Source organism: Capsicum annuum, chromosome 2 (genome assembly GCF_002878395.1).
Source record: "Capsicum annuum cultivar UCD-10X-F1 chromosome 2, UCD10Xv1.1, whole genome shotgun sequence".
Lineage (NCBI taxonomy): Eukaryota > Viridiplantae > Streptophyta > Magnoliopsida > Solanales > Solanaceae > Capsicum > Capsicum annuum.
The window spans coordinates 86,786,622-86,808,107 of record NC_061112.1 but is presented as its reverse complement, the minus strand read 5'-3'; the positions used below and the strand labels follow the sequence as shown (position 1 = coordinate 86,808,107).

The 21,486-nt window shown below is 35.7% G+C and overlaps 1 long non-coding RNA gene across 1 annotated transcript in view; it reads right to left on the bottom strand.

Moving 5' to 3' along the window:
• The window catches only part of LOC124895895, a 10,940-nt gene extending 5,709 nt beyond the window's left edge, over positions 1-5,231 (bottom strand). Inside the window, exon 1 of the long non-coding RNA XR_007052023.1 lies at positions 4,794-5,231. This is a non-coding gene — a long non-coding RNA (uncharacterized LOC124895895). The remainder of the gene's footprint in view (positions 1-4,793) is intronic.
• Positions 5,232-21,486: the final 16,255 nt, after the last annotated feature.

Sequence of the window (21,486 nt, the reverse complement as noted above, 5' to 3'; positions counted from 1 at the left end):
CAGTAGCGAATCACCTAGAGAAATGAGAGAGCATTTTTTATACAGAGAAAAATTATCGATGAGTTTTTTAAGTATGTAAAAAATTTAGCCAACTGCTAGGCTTTGTAACGTTTTGCTTGGTAATGAATTGCCAAAAAATGAACAAAAATTGCATATACCGGCTATTAGTGATAATTTTTTCACACTTTAAACATGTAAGTTATTTGCAATTTTATTTTTATTTAGTAATAAATTGTAAAAATTTATTACCAGCATCAACCAACTTATCAGAGTAATACAACCAAAACAAACAATAGCCTAAACTAAAGACATACCACAATTCCCAACATGTGAAATGTGGCCAAAAGCTAAGAACACAATCTCTCTATCAAATATTTATTCTTTCCTACCCTTTTGGATATCTTCACAACTGATAATCCTTCTCTAATAAGCAACTTTATTTGATGAAGAGTCAGAGCCTGCTTGCAATACACTACCTGAATATCTTTTAATTTCTAGCTTGTTAAATTGAGTATATTACTGCTACATACACTACTGTCACGATAGCCTTCTTTAGCTTGGTCCAATATTTTTGCTTGATCCAGATCCACTCTAAACTACCTTTGATGTCTGTTTATGGCATTTAAATACCCAACCAGTTACAGTTCTCCACCGCAAAATAGTATATTAACATTGTATAAATAGATGATTAAAATCTTTCAAACATGGCTTCTCACACAACACAAAACTGGTATTTCCACACTATACTCCCAAGAGTTGAGCCTACTTTTGATTAACAATTTCTTTTCATTAGAGAATCACACTATAAATCTATGTTTAGGTATCATATTTTTGGTCCATATAAGTTCAGCAGTGTCAAGGTAAGTTCCTACTTCAATCATAACGGGTAACTTATTTTGACAGAGTATTTATCATAAGTATTTAAAACAAAATTATCATTCCTATACCACCATATCATAGTTAAAACAAAAATTACCATTCCTATACCACCCTATCATACCTGCTTTCATCTTATTTAGAGTTTTTTGATACCAGTTGCAATCAATTGGAGGTTTATGGTTTTAGAAATAAGCATCATACTTCAGAAAAACTCCATGAATCCATCTGACCCATAGAGCCTCCTTCTATTGACATATCATCCAAATCAAATTACCAACAGCTGAAATGTTTCAGATTTTGCAAAATTTAATATTAAGAAGACCTTGTGCTCTAGGCTTGCAGACATCACTCCATGCTATAAGTGTCACTATCCTTTTATTCTTAGTACTACCCCAAAGAAAAAATTTGCTCTTTCTATCTACCTCTTTTAGTATACTTTGAGGAAGGATGAAAACATGCCCCTAAAAGTTGCCAAGAGAAAAAAGAATACAGTTTATAATTGAACTTTTCCAGCATAGGACAGATACCTAGTTGAAGTGACTCTAATATTTTCAGTAATCTTTAAACATAATTAATGGCAGTCAAGTTTACTCCATTTCTTTGGAGACAGAGGTAGGCTCAAAATACTTCATTGGAAAGGTGACCAAGGTAAATCCATTGTATATGTCAATAGAGTATTCCTTACTATATCATCTACTCCTAAACATGAAGATTAGGCTTATTTTTATTAGCCGTCAGTCTTGTAGTTTGTGAGAAATGATGAATAGCATCCATAATTCTTTAACTGAAGCTACTTGACCTTTACAAAAGATTGTCAAATCATCAACAGATATAAGGTGAGCTCGTTCAAGTCTTAGGATATTGAATGAAACTTGAAGTCCGGTAAATTGCTCATTAAACTCAGTACTCTAGTTAGGTACTCCATAACTAAGATAAAACAGAAATTGTGAGATAGGATCACCCTATACCGACCCTCTCTAACCTTTAAAATAGCCACTTTCTTTATCATTAACTTTCACAAAGAATCTGGCAATTTTACGAAAAGCTATAAGCAATTAATAGAACGTGATTGAGAGACCATAACTTTTCAATATTTCCTCTATAAAGTCTCAATATACCATGTCCTATGCTTTCCTCAAATCAATCTTCATGAGACATCTTAAAGTAGTCTTCCTATTATAATGCCTCAATAAGTCATGGCACATCAACACATTATGAATCAGGGACCCATATTTAACAAAAAACTGTCTGATTAGCACTAATAATACTAGGTAATACTTTGACCAGTCTGTTACACAAAAGCTTAGAAATACACTTGTAGATAACATTGCAATGTGCTATAGGTCTAGCACTCAAAGGATTAGACACTTTAGAAATCATTAAGATCATGGTAGCAAGCAGTTCCTTTGTTCTAAAGAAGTCTGTAATAGCTGGACAAACACTTTCATCTACTATACCCCATGCAACTTAAAAGAAATCACTACTAAAATCATAAGGCCTTGGCTCTTAGTTTCTTTAATACTAAACTTTGTAGCTTTGATCTCTTTATCAATACAAGGACTTAAGATTTCACATTGTTGAGCAACTATGAGGGTCTGTCCTTGAGCAAATACTACATCACTTACCTTCCTTCTAGAACCTCCTAATTCACTAAGTATGAATTGAAAATACTGAAAAAAATATATCAGCTCTGCTATCAAGTTTATATTGCATCTTCCCTTGCATATCTTGAATTTGAGTAATTGATTGGATAAGTTTTCTTTGCTTAATCACAAAGAAAAAAATACTCAGTGCATTCATTTTCTTGTCTAATCTATGTATTTTTGCTTCTTGTAACAAGAAGGATCCAGTTAGGCTAGATGATCTCCTAAACTTCATATTCAGCTCTCTTTTCTCTCGTAGCATCATAACATTACTAGTATCTGGATTAGGCCTGAACCTGGTGAAGTGTCTCTCTATCCTCATCTGCTTCATGCATTATATTATTAAAATGCTACTGATGTAGCTTCTTCAATTTCTTCTTAAGTAATTTTAATCTAGTCACCACTTGATACATACTATAACCATGTATTGGAGTGCCCCAAGTAGTCTAAATTATCTCTATTAACTTTCAATGCTTACACGACATGTTAGAATACTTAAAAGTTTTGTTCCTTCTATTATTAGTTTACAGCATGTTGATCATCAAAGGGCAATTATCATTAATGCCTTCAGAGTGAAATTGGGTGATACATCTATTCATGTTGTCCAACCGTTCCCCCTTTACCCTAACTTAGTCAATTTTTGGGAAAATTATTTCAGCTTGGTTATCAGAACAGGTGTACTTGCAGCCATTAAGTAGCTCTGTTAAACTATAATACTCAAGTCAATTCGGAAAATCATATACTTCAGCAAATAAAATTGGCACCCCTCCTTTCCTGTCATCATCATGTAAGACATTATTAAAATCTCCTAAAATAATTCAAGGTATTTGAAAACTACCAATATTCCTTAAGGTAATTCCATAGACTCTTTCTTTCTTCCTTTGTGTTGAAAGTATAGACAAAAGCGGTCACAAATATGAGTTGCTTAGGAATATACTCCACCAGGTAGGCTATTGTTTAGGTAGATCCACTCTCAATGTAAATTCAAACCAGTCTAATCTCCATATTAATAATATCCTTCTATTATAATGAGAGGCATCATTGCTATTACACTTCTATCCTCCACACATAGTACTAATTATTTGACTTATTCTATTCACCTTAACCTTTGTTTCCAGAAATTCCATCAATCCAACATTCATTTACTATAGAAGAGCTTGATCTCCTATTACTTATTTATCCATTAAGATTTCTAACCTTTCAACAAAGCATTTTAACTATTCCCAGATAGGAACATAGTATCATTATGTCCATCCTTAACTGTCTCTTTAGAGGTGCTTATACTCCTTTGTTTGCAGTTAGTGCTTTATAAGTGTTGACAGTCATGATAGTAGTAGTCACATTACCATCCTTATTAGGTTGTTCTAGCCAATAGTTTTGGTCAATTTTCCTTTTCCACCTCTATTCCACTCATTTGGCTTATTCTTCAATGCATCAGGCTCTTGAACTTGAGATGCTGAACCCTGCTCTATCATCACCTGCATTTTACTAGTTTTTCCCTTCTTTAGAGTTCCTGACTTGCATCAGTTTAGTTCTCTTCTTCCTACATATATCCTCTTTATGACCAGACTTCTGACAAACCTTACATAATAGAGGATGTCAATAATATGTCACCTTCTACTCAATTAGTTTCCCCTTTTCATTCCTGAAGTAGATACACTCCGGCAATGATGCACCAATCTTTATTTCCACTAATAACCTTGCAAAGTTAGTCCAACCTTCTTTTTAGTATGTTTATCAATTATCAATGGTTTCCTTACCAAAATACCAATATTAAGTGCCTTTTAGCACTTAAATATTTGAAATGCAGTCCAGGCATCTTAATCTTTATTGGAACAGACAACGATTCTTTAGTGAACTCCAGTTTTGGACTCCATACTTTAACAATAAAAGGTTTACTATTAAAATGATTAATCCTACCTTGTAATACCTTACTTTGACTCTCAGTAGTTTCAAACCTAATTAAGACAATGTCATTCTTCATCATATCTATCTTATTAATATCATACTTCTCTCATTGCCTTTGAAAATACCCAATAAGCAGTGAAAAAGGGGGATGTGCCCCCAAAATATTAACATACTACTGAGTGTTTTCAGTAATCAACTTTTGTACTGATATCATCTGCATCAATTTTAGAAATCAGCTTTCCTTTTTTATTTCTATCTTGACATACTCCAATTTAAATCCAGCATTTGAAATTTTAGAGATAACAAAGTTATCCCATACAGATCCCTTGATCACAAAGTTCACATTGGTTGCAAAAGGCTTACCAGTTGTTTCATTCACTACTTTACTTCATCTGCCAATGATAGACTATTTGTAATTTTCGGAGATTGAATAACCTTCTTTCACTCTTTTTCCTTCTCTTTGCCCAAAACCAATCTGGATTTCACTGGCGTGCCTTTTGCGGTAGGATATCTAACACCACCACTATCTCTAGCAAATGACCTTCTGAACCTCACACAATTGATTGCAAAGCTGTGTCATCTGAAACCCTATTTCTGCAGGATGTTTCCCTACTCTCGCTATTGTTCCTTTGATTTCAGTTGCCGCTAAAGCTTGACCTAGCTTCCCCCTAGGGCATTAGCTTGAGTTGACGTCCCGACAATTTCTTATTATAGATCCCCGCCAACATTTTAGCTTTGGGCCTTATACCCATGTTGTGTGTACGTTGAGGCTAACGTGCGCTGAGAGTACTGAAAAAAAAATGAGTTGAAAGACCCTGGTTTTTAATTTAAGAAAAAAGAAATAAATGATTCTCACAATATTATTAAGTTAAAAAAGATAAAATTATTTAAACAATTAGCATAGTTATTTGATATTAATATTAGTTGTCTCAACAATTATGAACAACTTTAATAGTTATTGAATAATTTTATAAAATTGTCGAACAATTTTGATAGTTGTTGAGGCAACTTTTTTAATGGTTGGAGCGAAAATATTTTAAAAAAAAAATTAAAAAATACCCATTCCTTTTATCTAATTTTTAAAACTTAAAGGACTCTCACTTGTTCCTTGTTTGTCCACAGCACCCAAAGATATTTAGTGATTATTTTTCTCAGAGAAAAGATATCAAGTCATCTCTAAATTTGTTAGAATTTTATAAAAAAATCACTTAAACTTTACAGACGATCTGTTACCTCACTGAACAATTTAAAAATAAAATAAATATCTCATTTTTCAGTCAATATCACTTGCAAAAAAAAAGTGCATTCACATTCACACACCAAAAACTATTTGCCACATGTCAATTCATTTACTTTTACTTTTTTATTATTTTTCTTACTTTATTTGTTTTCCCTTTTTTTTTTCCTATTTTTCTTTCTCTCTCTTTCATTGTTCTCTTCATGAACTCCCATTACTTTCCACACTTCACCATTAATGAATGTGAAAACTTTGGTCACCTCCTTGCTAGCCCCTCTTGTTTTATTTTATTTTGTCTCTTCTAAATAATTCTAACCTTTTTATTATTAACTATTTTATTTTATTTTTTTTAGATAGAAAACTAAGATAAAATGGATTGATTGATATGATTGAGCTTGAAATTTTTTCTTTTGATCGATGGTGTTTTAGTTATCTCCGTCATCATAATTACTGCTAAATCATCACTGAATTCAAATTAAACTTTAAAAATCAAATATAATTATGTTGAATAAAAATTTTATTGAAATTAAATCTTATGTTTTTCTTAATCAAAATATCACAGTTTTATAACAAAAATCAAAAGAAAAAAAGTAGATATATAGTAATGGAACGACTCTAAACTTAAGGTGAAAGAACTTGAGAAAAAGAGGAGAAAGAAATAAAAGGAAAAAGAGAAGTAAAGAATAAAAAAAATGAAAGAAAATGGTGAGGAGTTGGATGAAAAAGATAAAGAGAAAAAAAGAACTGAAAGATAAATTAAAATAAATAAAGTAATTAAAAATATTTTTAATTGAATAAATATTAATTTTTTAATAAGAAAAATATAATTTTACTTGTTTTGTGCTCTATTTGGAGAGTGAAATACACTCTCCATGTCATATGGGATTAAAAGGGGTACTTATGAAGATTTTTATAAATTTTGTGAGGTAATAGATCGTCCACAAAGTTTAAGTGTCTTTTTGCAAAAGTCGAACAAATTCAGGAGTGACTTTATGTCTTTTCTCTTTTTCTTATAATTTTATTAGTTATAGTATTTTATTTAAATTTTTTATTTTGATTTTATTTATTTATCTTCCGCTTTGTAACTATCTTAAATTTACATTAAGAACTTTTTATTTATAATTTTAAGTTGCTTTTAAATAATTATTGTTTAATAGATTTGAAGGAGAGTCTTGAAATAACTAATAAAGTTATTGTCATGTGATCAGGAGGTCGAAAAACTACCTCTTGTAGAAATATAGGATAAAAATCCTTGTTGTTCGATACTTTCAGAATCCTATATTTTATAATATTAAAAAAAGGATTAGTGCAGTATGGTTTTGAAATACAATATATTTGAAATTGAATTATATTACCAAGGTTATTTAGTAGGAGTTTGGCCATGAAAATTGAAATTTTTTGAAGTTGGAGTTGGAGTTGTATTTGGCCGTGTCTTTTAGAAATATTTTTTGTAGACTTTTAAAATGTCTTTTTTAAATATAATTTTATACCTTCAACTTTTAAAAACTATCAAAATCACTCAACTAACTAATTTACCTACTAACATACAACCAATTGTGATTCTTAAAGGTAGTTTAAAGTATTTAAAACTATTATAGCGAGATAGAGTACTTGATATATGGTACTAAAACTATAATACTCAATTAAGAAATGAAAAGTCCATGTATAATAGTTATTTTCTATAAAAAGAATAGCTAACCAAATTTTAATGATGAGAAGGATCCAAATAATTTTTGTTATTCTGTAACCCCTTTTGTAACACCAGCTAACCAAATAACTCTATAACAGTGTTGGACAATAAAAATTTCGAGTCAGAAAAATAAATAATCGAGACAAGAAAATATTGCAATAATCAATTTATTGATTTCAATATGTGAGTGTTACAATCTTTATGAATCCTCTAATTCGTCTTTTCAAATATAAATTCAATGGCTTAAAGCTTGTTCTTGAATTTGAACTTAATTTGTTGGTTTGAGGGACTTGATCTTGACTTGTGCTTGAATTCAAGGGCTGAGCTTGTTCTTGAATATTGCGGTCTTGATCTTGAATCTTGATGAACTTGATTTGAAGGCTTGAGATTTTTTAGAGAAATTGCGGCGTTTGATCCACGAACTTTCTCTTGCTACTTGTTAGAATTCTTGGGGGTCCTTTTCTGAATTATGAAACCCCTATTTATAGTTGTAGAATAGGAAGAGTCATGATGAAGATGAACTTTCTTTGACCAATCAGATTTGAGTGACGTGGTGCCTTTTATGGGCTTTGATTCCATGGGTTTGCTGCATCATTTTGACATGTGTCATGGTCCTATTAGCTCTTTTTCTTGACTTGGCATGCCACGTCATTTGACATGTGGAGCTTATTTGAGCCTCTAGAATATAACAATATCTTGGATTTAGCAAAGTGGACTCATCATTTGTAGCCCAAACTAATAGGCTAGCCCAATAAAAATTAAACGTTAATTAAATCCATATATGTTTGGATTTAAATAATTAATTCAACTATATTAATCCACAATATTTATTTGAGGAATAATATATTTTGAATTTAATATAATTTGAATTTCGTATGAATTTTAAATTAATAAAATTTTATTGCCCATAACCTGCCCCTACTTCAAGACTTGTCGAGATATCTAATCACCTCAATACTAGACTTAAATATAATACAGGCATATAAAATAGACACATGTTAAAATATGGTCTAATAGTGCATCCAATCCTTCGAATGTTAGGATTAAAATTTTGTCTTCTTCTCAAGGCAAAATGGATTTTTTTTTTTTTAATGATTTCACTTCTAAGACCCTTTTCTTTTCACGTGAAACCACAAAAGAGAAAAAAAATTTGAAGTTTGACTTTTCTTTTCCTTTTCCACGTTTATACAGTTGCCTTTCTTGGCAACTTTACTTTTCTTTTCTTTTTTCTTGTTTACTTATAATTAGGATTAGGATAATCCTTGGCAGGGATGACATCCCTTTTTTTTTCGTCCCGTTAGAGCCGCCTTTTAATTTTTCCTTGTCCAATTTTGTCAAGGAGTCGATTTTATTGGGTTTATAACAAATGAAAGAAGTGTAAATAGAAAAATGGAGAGTAAAAAGGTGGAGGGAAGGAGACACTAAAATGAAAAGTGTACTCCCAAATTGGCAAGTTTACTCTTTCTCCCATATTGGTGGAAGAAGAGAACTTGAAAGTGTTTATATTAATGAACACTTACTCCACATGGCAAGTGAGGTAAGGAACAATAAATGCCTCGCGCCGTCGCCGTCGTCGCTCGCTCGGATTTGAATTTGAATTTGGATTTGGCAAATGATCGATCGATGAGATCTATTTTTTGGATAAAATTTATTTGAGATCCAAATTTTTGAATACTAATACTCCATTTATATAAATACATGCAATAAACGCAGGAAGAGTTGCACTGTTTCATCGCGAACTGATGCATGCAGAAACGCAGGAATAGATGCACTGGTTCAAGTGAACTGGTGCACTGCTTCATGAACTGCTGCAACACTTCATCAAATCGGTGCCACTGTTTCACGAAATGGCATGCCTGCTCTGAACAGATACACTGTTTGGGTAAACAGACATGCATTTTTAGAAACATCACACCTCTAATATGGACCATTGTTTCTTTTCAGAAGAGGCATCTCTTGGCTATAAAAACCTGATTTCATCCACAGGTTTTGGTACAGAAAAATTTCAGATTACAAACTTCTTCTTCTCTTAACAAAAACTCTGTGTGTGATCATTCAAACCGTTGAGTGCGTTCGAAGAATCCGCCTATTTGAGGTACCGTTATAGTCGGATTGAAGGCCATTTTATCCTGGGAGAAAGATTCCATAACCTCGGGTACAGTGAGGAGAATTATTCCTTAAGGAAAGTCTGTGAATTCGGACGACTTGGCCTTAATCATTTCTGTTTCATCTATTTTTCTGAAAAAATAAAAAATACACCTCTTGAAAAGGTCATTGTGATCTTGTGTTGAGGGTATTTGGTATGCTTTGTTCTGTTCTTGTTTTATAAACTTGAACTAGTTGAAGTTGTTATTCTACTATACAGATTTTGCGTACCCGACCATATTGTGGGAAATAACAGATTTTAAGTCCTACTTTCATGTAATTTGGGAGCAAGTCGCCATTCTTTTGATCCTATAAATACTCCATATATTTTTTCATGCAAAATATCAACTTGTAAAATTCTTTAGAGACACCTCTTTTTCGATCTTCAAGAATTAATATTGAGGTATTTTTTATTTTTTTGGTAGGGTTGAAACAAATAGTAATATGCAACTATTGGCCGGCTTAAGGTGCTAGAGTTTAACTTCGCCTCCTTCACCTTAAGACCAAAAGACATGCAATAATTGGCCGACTTAAGGTGCGAGAGTTTAATTTCACCTCTGTCACCTTAAGATCGAATGACTTTGCTTGAAGATGGTGGACACCGGCTTAAGGTGCGAGAGTTTAACTTCGCCTCCGTCACCTTAAAACCAAGAGACTTTGCTTGAAGATGGAATGATTTTCTTTAAGTATGGGCCCTTTCACGGATGCATTTATGTGATGATCTTCTCTAAGTATGGGCCCTTTACTGATGCATTTATGCGATGGTCTTCTCTAAGAATGGGCCCTTTACAATGGTTAGTTTAAGGTGCGAGAGTTTAACTTCGCCTCCATCACCTTAAGACCTGACAAGTTCGACTTCAAGTATATGTGATTATATTTCACCAAAGCCAAAACATGGAGGACACTTTTTTATTCTTTGGCATTTTTGCAAGTATTTTTTTTTCTGAACCTTGATTCTGTGTTTGACCAAGATTCTTTTGTTCATGCAGCTTGCAGATATGGTTCACTTTAGAGACTACACATTTTTTATCTTCTAAAAGCAAGTACCTCCTAATTGAGGCTGATGATGGTACAGTTTTAACTAGACTATTGACTGAAACTCCAATAGTAGGCAAGTATGCAAATCTGTGGCCACCCTTACAAAATTCTCTCCTTATGTCAGATTGGACTTCAGAACATGACATTAGTGCTAATCAGTCAGTTAAAGTATGGCTTCTTCGGACTCCCAACCAACGTCAATTGAATATTATGAGCTCTCTTCTTTGCTTAGGATGTTCGATACTCAAAGGAGAAGTACGTTGGGGGGCACTATGGAGATAACCGATGAATATCGTCAAACTCAAGGATATTGGGAATAGGCCAAGGACATATTAGCTAGAAGTGCACAAACCTTGAAGGCAGCAAAAATATATGATGTTGTTTATGCTTCACTGTTTACCTATGATCGAAACACAAACATATTAGAGGCATTCTTTGAGGCTTGGTGTCCAATTACCAACACATTGGTTACTTCAGTTAGAGAGCTATCTGTATCCCTTTGGGACTTATACAAAATTGGAGTTCTGTCTATCGGAAGCCTTCCTTATAAAGAAGTAGTGCCCGAAGCGAAGGAGCTTACAGGTGTTGATGAAAAGAATGAGAAATTTATCCCTCGTTCTTATGAATCCTTGTTTATAGCTTTTTAACATCTTCAAGAAAGAGAGACTTCTAATTCGAGAGTTCCTTTAAGCAAGTGGATAAAATTTTAGTGCAAAAGGATATTAAGATACGAGTCAGCTCCACCGAGGAAGGAGAAAAAATTTGCTCGCTTGAAGTCAATCTATAACCCAACTGGGACTATTCTGAATGCAGCAAAGTGGTCAAGTGCAGATGATGCCACGTTCTCTAAACTTAGAGTGAAGTATGAACATAGGACCGATACATATTTGGCAGTATTCCTATCATGTTGGTTGTGCATTTTTGTATTTCCCTCTAAGGATGGATATTTTATTCTCCCGGGAACTTTTAAAGTTGCAGCCATGATGGCAGATAAGTAAACTTTCAGTCTTGCAGTTCCAGTCCTATCGAGAATTTATAATGGTCTCAACAGAGTCTATAAATCTTCACAGCTTGAGCAGCTCAGAGTATCCTTTCCTATCCATTATGTGTATGGCTGGCTTGCTTACTATTTTAAGACACATTTTCTACTTTCTAATGGACCATCTACTCCATTGATGACGGCATATTCCAGAGAATGCGGAACAAGGTACTTTGATGGAGACCTTTCCAAAAAGCGTATCCATCAAGGAGACACTGCTATTTGGACTTCCACTATGCTAAGCAAGTCCACTCCTTGTTATTTTGTCGATGATGATAAAGATGAGGATTCAAAGATAAGCTACTTTATGAGCCTCTGTTTTAACTTAATCCCTTTTAGATATGGAGGTTCATTTATACTTGAGTCATACAGTCTACACCGATTTAGCCGTCAGTTTGGGTTTTACCAAGGCCTTTCCGGAATCTTGGAAAATGATATTCACAGTGCTTCACTAAATGAAGGCCTTAAATTTCATCAAATTTGTGTATTGCATGGTTCTATGTCAAAAGCAACTTTTCCTAAAGCCACACCCAATGCGTGAAGACATTTATCCACGCCGTATAAATCTTGGTGGGACAAAGTTCATGGAAACTTTCTTGAAGTTAACTTGCAATCTTTGGTGAACGCCGGAGGTCCTATTGTTGACACTCCTCAAAAACATGGTGAGGAGGTCCCAATTATGATTAAGGATCCTAAGGTAGTCATTCCATACAAAGTTAATGGATCTCCATATGTAGAAACTCAGAAAGAGGAGTCGTCTGCCCTGACTCAACAGGCTTTCAATAAACGACCATCTCAAGACGAGAGCGATAGTAGTTATGGAGATCGTTGTTGGAAGAAGGTAAGACCATCCTTGGCAAATCAAGGTGATTCTAACTCTCATGTAAAGATTCTTGCTAGTTCATCGAAGACTCCTCCAGCTATAGAGAAGGTAACAACTTAACTCTCTACTATTTCAAAGTATATGACTTGCCTTTATATACCCTTCATATGATGTTTTTCTTTGTGTGTGCAGCCAAACAATTATTAAAATTTGGAAGATCCTCACTAAAGTAAGCCACAAGATAGTAGTGAGTCTGTAGTAGGTCCAAACTCAAGAGAGTTACTTTTGTCATCCAAAGAGGTCACTTCCAACCCTTGCAGTAAAGTCAAAGAGAATGTAGAGTCAAACTTTCCCCGACAACCAGTAATAACCATGTCTATTTTTTATGGTAAGAAGGTCATTTCAGAGCTTAAAAAGGAATTTATCATGAAGGATTGGGCTAGTATCCGCACCAAACTTGCAGGCCTTACTCCGAATTGTGCTTCTTCTATCCAAGATGATGGCAAAGTCATACTCAAGGACATAAGTGGAATGGCAGCATATATTTCCTCTTTACAGAATTTATTGGGGTCTTTCTTTAGGCTGGCGATTTTCTATGACCAAGCACAACCCGCTCTTATTGATAAAACCACGGCAATTAAAGAGTCAGAACCATATTTGAAAGCCAAAGAACATCTTGAGCTTGTATGAAGAAAGAAGGATGGCAAATCTGAATAAGTTTTTGCCACCTGCAAATCTCTTGAAAATGCGAGAAAGAAGGTGAAGAAGTTGAAAGTTTGCTGAGATGTTGCCAAGCAAAAAGATGTAGAGATGGAATCCAAAGTTTCAACTGCTGAAGAAGAGTTTTCCAAGTGTTCTGATGTCTCCCTTGCAACAGCAAAAGCCTCAAAGGTTGTGGAGAAGAAGAAGCAAGTCTTAGAGGTTGCTTTACAAGATTTAGTCAATTATAAGCTATACTTAGTTAGCCTTAGGATATGTCTTCCTTCTTGTTGCTTTATTTTACCCTTTTTATTGAGTACTCGGATCTATTAGTTGTTATGGAAACTCTTTTCTTTATATTTCACATTTCTTTTTGAATTTCAACTCCAGGAATTTCTTTCTTATTTTGATGTGTTGATATTACAGTATTAAATTTTAGCTTTTTCTCTCCAAAATCTGTTGCTTATTGGCTTCACGTCTTTATCTCACAACCAACTTAAACTTGAAACTTCAATTTGAAAGCCTTAAGATATAAAGCTTTTGACTTTGAAAACTTGATAATTGCATATGTGGCAGATCTATGCCTCAACTGTAAGCTTTAGATATTCTAAATACTATTGAAAGAGATTCCCCTTTTGAAGGGTTGCCCCCCATTGAGCCACAAGTATTTGGCATAATTCCGAAACTTAATTGAGATGTATGCAGACTTAACTTTCATATGGATCAAGAAGGTACATGTATTTTTTTTACACTCATGTAACTGAACTCAGAATAAAATTTCAAGCGCCTATGTACCTCGATGAAGAGGATCAAGTCACAACATAGTTCTGGGGTGAGTGTTTCTTTTTTGTGTGTGTGTCCTAACTTTTGCCTAGGCCAACTCTTTCGAGGTTTTCAACCTACCGGATATTTATTTTATTTTATTTTATTTTAGCCGTACACAGTTTATACCCATGCGGGTCAGGAGTAGACATGCAGTTTATACTCATGCCTTAAGGAGTGCTATCTTTCTTTAGTACTTTTTCAAGAACTTGGCATTAATAGGACCAATTTTTATGTCATCTATATCGACAAGCTTGTAAGCACCATTTGATATGCCTCTTGTATGACATGGTCCATCCCACTTTGGGATAAATTTGCCCCCAAACTTATAATTGGAAACACCTCAAACGAACCCTTTTATTGAAAGAACGAGATAGCCGGACTTGATAACATTCAAGATTTTGTTGAGCCTACAGTCTTTTCTCATCAAGAGCTTCTAACTCCGCAAGACGCAACTTAGCATTTTTTTCATCGGTGAGCCCTTCTTGAATAGCCAGTCTTAAAGAAAGGTATTTGACGCTCAAGTGTCAGGACTTTTTTAACTCCAAAAGCAAGTGAGTATGGGGTTACTTGCGTTGGTGTGCGGTAAGTCATTCTATATGCCCATAAAGCTTCTTCTATCCGTTTATGCTAGTCTCGCTTGGACTTGGAGACGACTTTCTTCAATAGATTGCATAAAGTCTTATTAAATGCTTCGGCTAGACCATTAGCGGTAGCATGGTACATAGAAGACTTGCATTGCTTGAAGCCAAAGAGATCATAAATTTTATTCATCAGTTTGTTATCAAATGTCTTACCATTGTCAGTTATTATATATTGAGGGATTCCAAAGCGGTAGACGATATTCACTCGGATGAAGTTCGCAATATTTTCATTCTTTACTTCCTTGAGAGCAACAACTTTGGCCCACTTTGAGAAGTAATCTATCGCGGCTAAGATGTATAAGTATCCACCAGAATATTTTGGTAGTGGACCAACAACATCCAATCCCTAAGCATTGAACGACCAAGATGCTACAGTTGGATGTAGTACCTTTGGAGGTTGATGTATGAAATTTGCATGGAATTGACAAGTTTTGCATCTTCTAGCATAGTCCAAGCAATCTTTCACCATCGTTGGCCAATAATATCTCATCCTTTTAATGTGAAAATAGAGCTTCGGTCCAGACTGATGTGATCCACAAACTCCTGAGTGCACTTCTTACAAAGCTTGAATTGCCTCTTCCTCTCCAAAATACCGTAAAAATACTCTTTCAAATGATATTTGGTATAGTGTGTTTTTGTAGTAAAGTAAGTGAGGTACACGACGACGAATGTCAGTCTTTCTCCTTGGATCCTCTTGAAGTATCCCATAACATAAGTAATCACTAATAAGTTGTCGCCAATCTTCTTTTGCAGCTTTAGATATGGCAATAGGGTATTCAACTTTACTTTCTTCATCCTCAATTGATGAAGGTACTATCCATTCTTGGCGGATAGTGTCTGATTTGGAAGATTCAGGGTTGAGGCCAAAGCAGCTAGGGCGTTAGCTTTCTTAGTTTCTCTCCTTGGCACATGTTGGAGGATTACCTTTCCAAGCCACCCCCATCAACTTCTGTGCATAATCATGATATTATCGTAGCTCGGGCTTTCTGACTTTATAGCTTCCTAAAAGCTGCTTGACCACTAGTTGGGAGTCACGAAAGACTTGTAATTGCAGTTGTTTCATGTCACCTGACATCTCAAGTCCAAGTATTAAAGCTTGATATTCAGCAACATTATTAGAGCAATGATTTGTTAGTGTAAAAGAGTATGGGATGACCTCTTCTTGTGGAGTGATGAACACCACACCGGCACCAGCTCTATCTTGATATGTGGCACCATCAAAGTACATCTTTTATGGGGGTCTAGCTTTAATAACCATTGAATCTTCATCAAGAAGTTCATCGCTCAGTTCCCAATCATCAGGTATCAGGTGGTCTGCCAAGAAGTCAGCCAATGATTGTCCCTTTACATCCTTTTGGGGAACATACACAATCTCAAACTGTTAAAATTGAAGGTACCATCTTGCAAGTCGATAACTAAGGATTGGTTTCGATATTACAAACTTGATAGGATTTTCCCTAGACACAAGACGGACAACATGAGCTTAAAAGTAGTGTTTCATTTTTTGAATTAAGAAGGCCAATGCCAAACATAACTTTTCAATTGGAGAATACTTTAGCTCATTTGGCGTCATCATTCTGCTCAAATAGTAAAGAGAGTTTTCTTTGCCTTCACTATTTTCTTGAGCCATTAGTGCTTCAATTGACCTCTCTTGTGCCGCGATGTAGAGTATCAATGGTTTCCCAGGTATGGGTGCCGCAAGAACTGGTCCCATTTAAAGAGAGTATCCTTCTTCATGATACGACTAAATGGTTGACATTTTCTAGCTAGGTATGAGATGAACCTCCTTAAATATGCTAGCCTTCCTTGAAGGTTTTTTAACTTATGAATATTTTGAGGCTCGGGCATCTTTAAAATTGCATCGATCTTGGCTTTATCAATTTTAATTCCTCGGTATCGCACAATGAAGCTAAGAAAATTTTCGAAAGTAACTCCAAAGTCACACTTCAATGGATTTATCCTAAGTTGATATCTTTGAAGTAACTCGAATACCATTCTTAGGTTTTTAAGTGGTCGTCTCTCTTTCTTGACTTCACCACTAGATTATCCACGTAGCATTCAATATTTTTATGGAGCAGGCCGTCAAAGATGTTCTGCATAGCCCTTTGATAAGTGGCACCAACCTTCTTCAAACCAAAAGGCATCACCTTGTAGCAATAAATACCTTTGGGCGTACGAAATGCAGTGAGTTTTTCATCCTTTGGCGCCATACGAATTTGGTTGTGGCCGGATAAACTATCCATAAAGGACATTGCCTCATAAACAGTGGTGGCATCAATCATGAACTCTAGTATGGGGATTGGAAATTCATCCTTAGGGCAGGCGTTGTTGAGATCCCGAAAGTCGACACAAACTCAAATTTAGCCATTCTTCTTTCGTACTGGAACAATTCTTGAAATCCACGCGGGATATTTGACTTCATGAATAAATCCAGCTTCAATGAGTTTGTTAACTTCATTTTCAATCAAAGTAACCAACTCCGGCCTAAAGTATCTTTGGGCTTGCTTAACAGGACGGGCACCATTCTTGACCGCCAACTGATGGGCCGTTACTTTTGGATCTAAGCCAGACATTTCCTTATAGCTCTAGGCGAAGACATACATATATTTTTTGAGAATATCCATATTCGTGGTTTCTTCTTCTATCTCTAGAAAAATACTCCGTTAAGTTGGTCTTGGGTCTTCATCGGTTCCATGATTAACTTCTTTTAAGGGATCAATTATGGCCTTCACTCCTTCTTCAAGTTGAGATGGAGCATCTCCAACATCTTTCTCCTCTTGAGGATCATCTTCATTGATGGATATATAGTGACACCAGAAAGTATCTTACATCTCTTCATCAATCTTTCTTTGAGATGAGGCCTCATTCTCATTCTGGTCGTAACATGATATGAGGAGGCAACACTCTCTTCATCTTCTTTGCATTTCTTGGTATAAATCACAATATGAGCCTTTGCTTTTAGCACCTCATTGCATGAAACTACCAGTTTCGTCTGTCGCCTCATTCTAAAAGAAATCAGACTTTGAAAATCCTTCTGGATCTTAGTCGAAGAGTCCATTATTATACTTTGACGCTTGTTATTTTTGTTCTTATTTAGAGGACCCAACCTTTCGAACACAGAAGTTCTTGCTGTTGATTCTCCAAGTCGATCAAATACAGAGGGTCTTTTATTAGCATCAGTGGATTCTTCTTCCACGGTGATGTAATTACTGACTGCCCTTTTTATGGAGATGTGAATTGGAGGTGGCTGTGTGTATACTAGGCCTTCACGTGCCTGCCTGGTTGTACCCTCCGATGAAAGTTTGTCCAACCTTAATGGATCATTAGGATTGTATCCAGCCTTTACAAATAGCTTGTATGTATTTGGTTCGAAGCCTTCTTTCGTACGCTTCGTAAGAAGTGTCATATCTTGTGGCGGATTTTGAGCCACAGACTCTTCAAGTAGTCTTGAGGATGGATTTATTACATCAATCTTTCTGATAGGTAAATTTATCCCCTTTAGCATATTATCTTGGGAATTCGATGGGTGATCTTTCTCTTTCTTTACCTTCAGTACGTAGCGAAGAACATGAGTTACCTTCTTTTTCGTAGGAGCGACACTTTCTTTATTTGAAGTGGAAAGAGGCTTCTTGGTGGCGACTTTTTCAGCAGTCACCGAGAACTTTTTAGATGCAAGATTGTCATACTTAGGCTTGGTGACATCTTCAACCCTTTTCTCATCTACAACATGATTCTTTAAGTAGAATCTTGCATCAGCAAAATGTGATTCAGCATCGATGAGTGGCTTGTCATCGGCAACTATCTTTCTTTTCACTCCGCCTTTGAGGCACTTTAAGCATTGATAGTAAGAGGACGAGATAATTTTGTTCCCGTGCACCCAAGGCCTACCAAGCAATATATTGTATAAAGTTTTGGCATCGACCACATGCATCAATGCGTTTGATTAAAAATCATCCATACGAATCCCCAACTTGATAGATCCCAAAGCCCTCTGGCCCCCTTGGTTAAAGCCTTGGATCATTATACAGCTTTCGTCCAATTCGCTAGTAGTGACGCCAAGTTTCTTTATTGTGCGGATAAGCAGGATATTGACTCCAGATCCCTCATCTATCAAGATTCTATTAATCTTCTTTCCTAGAATTTGAACCACCATGTATAAGGGACGATTATGTTGGGCCTCACCAAGAAGAAGATCGTTATTTGTGAATGTGATTTTTGTATCACATACATGTGCCTCTTGGCCAAGAGGTTCAGCAAGCGGTTCAGAAGATGAAGGAACTTCTATGGGTATATTTTCACTTTTTGCCCCCTCTTTGGCAGTATTAAAACAAGATGTCTCAAGATTGACTAGGGCAGTCTTTACACGAAATCAACTCGGTAAGAATTCCTTTAAAGTCCTCGGACGCTGATGTTTTTAGTGGTGAAGCTCCATCACCCTCGTCTTCGTTGGAAGTTCAACCAACTTTTATTTCATTGGTTTCTTCACCATTCTCCTTCTGGTAGGCTGCTTGGATGACTCCTTTTGTAGACCCATCTTCTTGTGTCTGTACCTGGTCACCAGAGTCCAACCTTCATCGTCGCCTTCGTCAACTTAAGACCTGTCAGGCTCTAATATTTTCTCATTATGTTTTTTGAAACATATTTGGACTGGATCGAGCGAGCCAAATATGATGGAGATTTGATGAGAATTAGCCGTCTCATTGTCAAAGAAGATCTTCTTCTCTTTTGCCAATTGCATGACTCTATCTTTATAGACAAAGCACTTTTTGAGAGAGTGACTTACGAGCCTATGATATTTATAATAATTAGGGTCATTGGTCCTTCCAGCTTCATTGGGATGCTTCATCTCTAGGAGTTCAATGAGTTTATACTCAAGGAATTCATCGAAAATCTCAGCAACATCAGAATCAAGGAAGGGACATTCCTTTTCTTGCATCTCCTTTAAAGTTTTCTGATTCGGACGTGCTCCATAAGTCGTCTTCAAACTTTACTTCATGCTCGCCTTTGTGGCGACCTTCACAGGAGACACATCAACATTCATGGACTCCTTGTTGTTATTTTTGGGGACAAACTTGCCCCATATTTTGGGTTCCTGGTTATTCTTTCCATTTCGAGGTTCATGGATAGACGTTGATCCCTTTCCAATAGAAGACATGCTCAACTCCATATCATGAGAATGCGTAGCTAGCTATTCAAAGGATTTAGGCTTAATGTCTTGCAAGATATAGAGAAACTCCCAGTGCATTCCTTAGACGCACATCTCTATTACAGAAACTTCGTTGAGCCTATCTTTCCAGTTTAGGCTAGCATTGAACCATCGATTGATGAAGCCAATGACTGGTTCATCCTTCTTTGCCGAGTATTTATGAGCTCTATTATGCTTACTGTACGCCTTGTGCTATAAAAGCAATTTAGGAACTCATGCTCCAATTGCTCCCAGTTATCGATAGAATTAGGCTCAAGGTATGTATACTAATCAAAGGCGTTTTCCTTCCGGAAACAAACAAACTGTTTGACAAGACAGTCACCGTAAGTTCCAGCATTATTACATGTCTCAACAAAGTGTGCGACATACTGTTTTGGGTTCCCTTGGCCCTCAATTTGTTAAAATTTTGGGGGTTGATAGCCGGCAGGCATTTTGAGGCTATCTATCCTTGTAGTGTAGGGATTGGCATACGTAAGGAAAGATTTGGTCACAACATCATACTTGTCTTTGAGGGTCCTTTCAATGAATTTCCACAATTGTCCAATCGGGATCATTTCCTCAGAAGAAACTTACACCTCTTTAATCGGAGCTGTTTGTTTCACAGGATTTTTTATTTCATGAACCTCTGGAGATTTTTTAGGTGCATGGCTAGACTCTCTGCCTATAAAACCTTTTACCCTATCCACTATCTTATCAATTGGAGCATCTTGATTCTGAACATATTTAGTCAGTCCCTCAATTACCTTTGCCAGATTCGCAAGTTGCTCCTCCATAAACGAGGCATCAGTCACCATCGCTTGCATAACCACTGGAGATGTTGGAGAATAGCACGGATTATCGCAAAAGTTGATCTTTGAAGTGCTCAACTTATGCGGTGTAGTCGGAGATGATGAGTTGCTTGAATAATCATTGCTCTTTGCGCTAGAGTATCTAGAACCGGAATGCTTAAGTAGAGCTAGAGTCTTCTTAAGCGATTCTGCCATATTGCTTCCTCCTTCCAAAGCACTTGCATTGGACTTCTTTTCTTTTGGGGTTGAAGATCCAAAAATTGAAGTTGGTGCAGGCGACACTGGATGTGTTTATTATCCTAGCAAGTCTGTCTTGCTTCTTGTGACAGCTCCTAAGCTTTCGAAAGTAACACCAAGGATGCTTCCTACTTCAGCAGAGAACTTTGAATCAGCAGTCATGGAAGCAGTTGATTGAGAGTTGACCTTCTTGAAAGTCATTTCAGTGTTGTGGAACTTTGTAGTTGGATAAGTTGAGATGAGAGGTAGAGATTGTCCCACTGGGCGTGCCAGAATTTGTTGGACAATAAAAATTTTGAGTCAGGAAAATAAATAATCGAGACAAGAAAATATTGCAACAATCAATTTTATTGATTTCAATATGTAAGTGTTACAATCTCTATGAATCCTCTAATTCCCCTTTTCAAATATAAATTTAAGGGCTTAAAGCTTGTTCTTGAATTTGAACTTAATTTGTTGATTTGAGGCACTTGATCTTGACTTGTGCTTGAATTCAAGGGCTTTTGAGCTTGTTCTTAAATATTGCGATCTTGATCTTGAATCTTGATGAACTTGATTTGAAGGCTTGAGCTTTTTTAGAGAAATTGCGGCATTTGATCCACGAGCTTTCTCTTGCTACTTGTTAGAATTATTGGGGGTCCTTTTTTGAATTATGAGACCCCTATTTATAGTTGTGAAAATAGAAGAG